Below are 7,554 nucleotides of genomic sequence, written 5' to 3' on the forward strand. Positions count from 1 at the left end.
TTTTGTATTTGAGGTCCATTTATTCATGTTTTTTTTTTCTTCTGTGAATATCTACATCCTTTAATGATACTGCTATTTACTTATTCATCTTTTTCCTACTGATGCATAGGTTATTTTCACATATTCATTATACCGGTCCTTTTCCAGTTACATTTGTCATAATATTTTCTCCCAACATTACCTTGTTTTTTTTTTTAATTCACTTTCAGTTGTATTATAATTTAGAATATTTTAAGTCAATGTTCAATGTATTTGAATATATTCCTCTTTTTTTAATTTGGCTTGTAGTTTTTCCTGCTTTAAGAAATCATTCATTACAATTCATGAAGATGCTTTCTTACAAAAGTTTTAAAGTTCTTGCATTTCACACTTAATACCAGTCCATCTGGAGCTTATTGCTGCTGATGGTGTGAAATGGGGATTCATTTTGTTTTTCCACAAAATAACCTATTATTAGCTGAGCACAGTTGAATAGGCCATTCCTTTTGAAATGACCCATGACCTTTTGTGTATACTACTTGAGGACTCCTAATTCTATTCCTTAAACCTCTTTATCTATCTCCCTTCACCATTCCCACGCCTCTAACTTTTGTATAGCTTTGAACTATGTCTTACTTTCACCTCTACCTGGTTCTTCTTTAAGAGAGTTTGGTAATCTGATCTTCTAAATAAATTCTGAAAACACGTGGCTAAGTTTCATAAAAAAATCCTCTTAAGATTTTGACCAGAATTTTTTTTGAATATGGAGATTAATATGAGGACTTTTGTCATCTTCCTGTTTATGAGTAAAGTCTATATCTATTAATTTGGTTATTCTTTCATGTCTTCTTGTGACTTTTTTTTTAATTAGAGCTGTATAGCTATACATAGCATTTGGGTTCATCCTGACAAACTCAAACATGCATGGACATTGACTTCAGTTCATAATCCTCCCCTTTTCCCTTTGGTCCTCCCTCTCCTAAATCATTCTTCTTCCTCTTCTAGACTTCCTTTGGCTCATCTATTGATTCATATTTGATTGATTCTTTACATTATCCTATCCTTTCCTTTATTTCACTCTAGCTTCTGCATAGAATGAACCTTTGAGATTCTGAGTTTGGTTATTTTCACTTAGCATGATATTCTTCATTTTCACAATTTCTGAATCCATTCATTTATTGATGGGCATCTTGGTTGATTTCATAAATCTTTGCCAATCATACTTCAGATAGAGCGCTAATCTCCAGAATCTATAAAGAACTCAAAAAACTCTACACCAAGAATGTAAATAATCCAATTGACAAATGGGCTAAGGAAATGAATAGACACTTCACAGAAGAAGATATACAAGCAATCAACAAACATATGGAAAAATGTTCAACATCTCTAGTAATAAGAGAAATGCAAATCAAACCACCCTAAGATTCCATCTCACCCCAATTAGAATGGCAATTATCAAGAATACAACCAACAACAGGTGTTGGCGAGGATGTGGGGAGAAAGGTACACTCTTACATTGCTGGTGGGGCTGCAAATTAGTGCAGCCACTCTGGAAAGCAGTGTGGAGATTCCTTAGAAAACTTGGAATGGAACCACCATTTGACCCAGCTATCCCACTCCTTGGCCTATACCCAAAGGACTTAAAATCAGCATATTACAGAGACACAGCCACATCAATGTTCATAGCTGCTCAGTTCACAATAGCCAGATTGTGGAACCAACCTAGATGTCCTTCAATTGATGAATGGATAAAGAAAATGTGGTATATATATACAATGGAATATTACTCAGCCATAAAGAACGATAAAATTATGGCATTTGCAGGCAAATGGATGAAACTGGAGAATATCATGCTAAGTGAGATAAGCCAATCTCAAAAAACCAAAGGAAGAATGATATCGCTAATAAGTGGATGATGACACATAATGGGGGGTGGGAAGGGTTAGTGTTGGGGTTGGAGTTGGGTTTAGGGAGGGGGGCAGGAATGGAGGAAGGAAGGACTGTATAGATGGAGGGGAAGGGTGGGAGGGGAGGGGGGGAAGGGAAAAAATGGCAGAATGAATCAAACAACATTACCCTATGTAAATTTATGATTACACAAATGGTATGCCTTTACGCCATGTACAGACAGAGGAACAACATGTATCCCATTTGTTTACAATAAAAAGAAAAAAAAATGTCATAAAATGAAAAAAAAAAAAAAAGGGGGAATTTGGATGCAGGGCTATTCACAGAGGGAAGACAATATAAAGAGACATGGAAAGAAAGCAGCCATCTGTAAGCTAACAAGAGAAACCTGGAACATTTCTTTCCTTCCCAACCCTTAGCAGGAACCAATTCTATCAACATCTTCATCTTGAACTTCTAGTCTGTCTTATGAGAAAATAAATTTCGGTTATGCAAGCCAAAAAAAAAAAATAATAATAATTTAACTATTGTGAATTGTGCTGCTATAAACATTGATGTGACTGTGTAACTGTAGCTTGCCAATTATAGATCTTTTGTGAAAATACTAAGGAATGGTATAGCTAGGTGATTTGGTGGTTCCATCACTAGTTTTTCCAAATTTTTGGCGGAGGGTGGTTATTGGAGATTGAACTCAGGGGCACTCAACCATGAGCCCTATCCCCAGCCCTGTTTTGTGATTTTATTTAGAGACAGGTTCTCAGTGACTTGCTTAGCATCTTGCCATTGCTGAGGCTAACTGAACTTGTGATCCTCCTACCTCAGCCTCCCAAGCCACTGGGATGATAGGCATGTGCTACCACACCAGGTCATCCCTAGTTTTTTGAAGACACTCCATACTGCTTTCTAGAGTGGTTGTACTAGTCTGCAGTCTCACCAACAATATACAAGTGCACATTTTCCTCTACACCCTCACAATGACTTTTTATAATTTTGTCCAAACAAGAGAAGAGACCTATTTCTAGATACCTTAATTTTCTGTTGCTAGTGGAAATGACATCCTCTTTTTAAAACTGCCTATATTATTCCACTGGCTCTGATTTAAGGAGAAAACAATTGGTTTGTATCACATTTGGAAAAAAAATAGTTCTTACAGTTTCTAATGATTTATATATAGACGGAAACTTTCTAATAGACCATCATATCATCAGTGGATGGTGACTGCTTGTACTTTTTTTCCAATTCTTTTCCTTTCCTCCCCTCCTCTTATTGTCTGTGCTTGTGTCATACGTCTGTCATAACAAGTTATAATATACTTGGTATTTTAAGCAACAAAAATTTGTTCTCTCATGGTTGACAGGCCAGAAATCCAAGTCAACGTTGGCAAATCCATGCTCCTACCAAGGACTCCAGGAGAGGATCCTTCCTTGCTTCTATTCTCATAGCTCCTAGAAATCATTGACTTGTGGCAGATCACTTTAATAACTGCCTCCTGTCTTTACAAAACCTTTTTCTTCTATGTAAAAATTACCTTCTTTCTCTAGTAAAAACACAGTAATCAGATTAAGGGTAATTTTATATGGAGATCTTTAATGACAACTGCAAAGGTCCTATTTCCAAAAAATGTCCCACTCTAAGGATGATGGTGGGCACTATTCAACCCACTATATTGGGATTGCTTGATCATCAATACAGTACCATATAGACACCCTTTTCAGTGACTGTAGAATAAATAATTTTAACATTTTGACATTGCATATACTATTTTGCTGTAGCTATTTCAAAAGATTCCAAGAAATAGATGGTTACCAGGAAAAGAAAAGAAAGTTATTGTCATGTTATGTTATGACAATAACTTTCTTTTTGCTTTGTCAAACTAATTACTATTATGGAAAATTGGAGTATGATCCCACCTGAGCTGTTTTAGGATAATTTACCTAAGGAATTACAGAAAGTGACATTAATCCCCTAGTTCCTAATTTTCCTGATAATTCTCAGTATATCTGTTAATACTTATTTTGGGTAAGAAAGAGTGTGTGTTAGGCAAGTGGAAGCTATTAGAAGAGGGAGCTGTTGTGTCCAAGGAGCGTACCCAACCCTGATAATATCACCATTCTGTTAAAAGACTCACATCAGACAAAACTAAGATAACTGAGGAAAGAAACTAACCAACATTTACTTGACAAGTCATCTAATCAGCCTGGTAGCTGAGAAATCTCTGTACAAGTGGATGCTCCTTGGTGGGTTCAACATGGAGCCCAAAGACCTGTGCTCTCTGCAGCCATTCATATGGCTTCCTTCTCATATCTCTTTCTCAATCTTTTGTCTTCTATCATCTACCCTTCCTTCTTCCAAATGTCTGCTAAACCAGTCAACTCATTTGCCACCTTCTAGAAGACCATGTTTAGCTGTAGCTCAGCCTATTTTTAACTCCCTATAAAGTGAACTATCAAATGTTGTCTTTTATAATTTTTCCCACTGGGAGGATTTTGTTTCAACACCATCTTTAGACACTGCGAAGTAGGGATGTAGTGATAGGGCTACAATATACCAGCAGATCACCAAGAGCTAGTGTCAATAAACCAGACCAACATACCATTTGAAACAAAACTGAGTCTTCCACTCTCTGATAGTTGGTCATTGGAATGCTTCACCTACTCACATAAGGACACAGGTGTGAAATGAAGGGCAAGTCACTGATACAGCCCAAGTAGATGACAGAGGAGTCTGGTCACCACCTAATACAATGTATTTGTATTCTTTGGATCTTATTGGTTCTAATCTTGAAAGTACAAATTGTTTCCATTTCCATTGGGAATACTGCACCCAGCTGATTTTAGAACTTAATGGATCTAAGAAGAACCAATTTATGACAGGTAGTGTTGGTGAGATAATCAGTTTGTGTCCCATGGTCCACTTCTTGGAGTAGGGTCAAGAGTATCTCAGGAGATGCTTTCAAGTAACAGGTCTCATTACAAAGAGCATTTTCAGAAACCTCAGGGTCTGTACTGTGTCTCTTTTATTGGGGCTTACAAAATTCTATACTCAAAATTATCCATCCCAGATATTCCTACCACCATTACATCGGCTGTCATATATGACCTAAGCAACAAGACAACTTGAAGCCCAGCTTGGTCCTGTTGCAAAATTCTCTCTTGCTTTTGGCTCCATTCAAAATTGTCAGTTTTTAAATACTCCCAATAATTGGATAAGTACAATAATCCCAAAGACAGTTTTCTAAAATTAAAATTATTATTTGCGTCTACAATCCAAACAGGTTCACTAAATAGAGGAAAATGGTTCAGCAACCTTTACCAATACTTTACTTGGAAGGGACTTCAGTGGCATACTCCAGACCATTGAATCCCTAAAACTGATGTGGCAGGTCTCTGAATCTCTGTTTCATGTATGTGTTATGTTGGGCCATTCAGAATATATGTCCCTTCCTGTTCACCATGTAGGATTAGGTAGTATTATTAAAGTAGTGAGCAAGTACAGTGCTCTGATGCCCATCAAAATAAACAAGCTCTTTTCCACCTATATGTGACAGAGAATAAGGAAGTGAACTCAGCCTTGAAGTGGACAGTAAATGTGTGTTTCCAAGACAAGGTGGCTTTGAACCTCATGAGGAATAAGGATTTGAAAACACATTTCCCATATTTAATCAATGCACCAAGTGCCAAACATAGCCCTTGTGATATTGTTTCAAATATATTACAGATCACAAGAGGTTGGCCCTACTTGGCCCTTCTTACCATAATGGTTTTTAATGCAGAGAACAGGGAACAAGGAAAAAAAAATGTCAATTTCTTCATTTTTTTTTTGTACCAGGGATCGAACACAGGAGCACTTAACCACTAAGCCACATCTCCGGCCCTTTTTATTTTATATTTTATTTTGAGACCATCTCCCTAAGTTGCTGAGGCTGACTTTGAACTTGTAATCCTCCTGCCTCAGCCTCCCAGGCCACTAGGATTATACACCTGCACCACCATGCCTGGCAATTTCTTCAAAATTCTAAGACAGACCTTTCCAAGTATACACTAGAGGCCAGAAAAATAGTAATCAGGCAATTTCACAGGTCCGTCCAACTGATATAAGATTCACTTATGCCAATTTCCATTTACCACTTGGCATTCATAAAACTTTGCTTTGGAAAGGATGGTATTTTGAGTCTCCCAGTATATGTTTTAGTTGAGAATTTTTCTCCAATACTCAGTCAAGCTGGTTGCATGGCCTCAGGTCTATTCAGGAAATAGTGGGGAAATGTTTGTCATGGTAGTATGTTACGTTTCCTATTCAAGGGGACCCAGTGCCACCTTCAGTCAATACTCTCTAAGTTGGAAAACTAGCTCAGATCTGAATATTCAATGAAGGGCAGTGATTTTCCACTGTAGCAGTTGACTTTAGCCCTCATCTTGCCAGCTTTCAATTTGTTCCTGGATATATGAGTTAAAGAACATCCTACTTGACTGCTGTATCCTTAAGAATACTACAGTTTATGAGCTATCACCATTGATCCCTGTGGGTCAAATCATGTGTTGCTCTGATCTTCCACTAATTAAAAGTAACTGTAACCACCTTGCCTCTACTCATTAATCTGAATTTTGACTCAATATTCCTATTATTACTAAGGAACCCAGTATCACCACACCACATTACTTTCAACTCCAATGTATAGAAAGGAAACTTACCACCTAGTTCCTCACAGAAACATCCCTGACCAATGTATCCCTTATTAACATATCTAATTAGTGAAGGAAATATTCTGTACCTGTCCAGTGAATGCAGGAGGCAGGTACTCTGACCTCATGTAATAAATGCATTTAATAAGTATTTTCTGAGCCACTGACTCTTTCTCCATACTTCCAAGGCCACCTCTTGTATCCATACCCTTGAATTCCACTCAGTTGTTGGTTTATGCAAGCCCTGTTGGCAAATAACTTATAATATTGGGGTGTGTAGTCTATTTACTCCCAAATAAGGATAAGTATATGTCCAACCCTGTTTGTTGGTTTAGAGGCAAAGAGGAAAGGCAGGACTAGATCTTGAGGAAGACAAATCAATATACTATACTGTCAGAAAAGAAGGATCTAGGATGTGCACTTCTTTACCTATTTCATAGAAACTAAAGGTATCATGTCTGAAACTATACTCATTCATTTTCTCCACAAACCTGCTATTCTTGTATTATCTTCATCAGTGGGGTATTCCGCCCATTACACACACAAAAGAATTTTTATGTATACAAAGATCATTACATTGATCTTTCTTTACATCATATTAATGCATTAATTTTTACCACTTAATATCTTTTGAATTTGCATGCCACTGCTGCTTTAATTCAATTTTCTTAATATGTCTTCCCTGGGCTATTAAAATAACTCAATAAACAGTCACCATATTTTCATTTACTTTCTAAACTATTCTCCAGGTTGTTGTCATAGTGATATTTCTTTTTCTTTTTAATTTTTAAAATTTGTTCTACTTAGTTATACATGACAGTAGATATTTCTAACACCCAATCTAGCCATGACCCTTGTTATATTTTTCATACTCTTCTTCCTACAGAGTACCATGTACATGTCTTAGAATGATCCTCAAGGTGATTTCTCACCCAGCTCCTGACTTGTATACCTCTGCTTTTTTAAAAATTTGTGTTAATTCCAG

This window comes from Sciurus carolinensis, chromosome 5 (assembly GCF_902686445.1).
Source record: "Sciurus carolinensis chromosome 5, mSciCar1.2, whole genome shotgun sequence".
In the NCBI taxonomy this organism is placed as follows: Eukaryota; Metazoa; Chordata; class Mammalia; order Rodentia; family Sciuridae; genus Sciurus; species Sciurus carolinensis.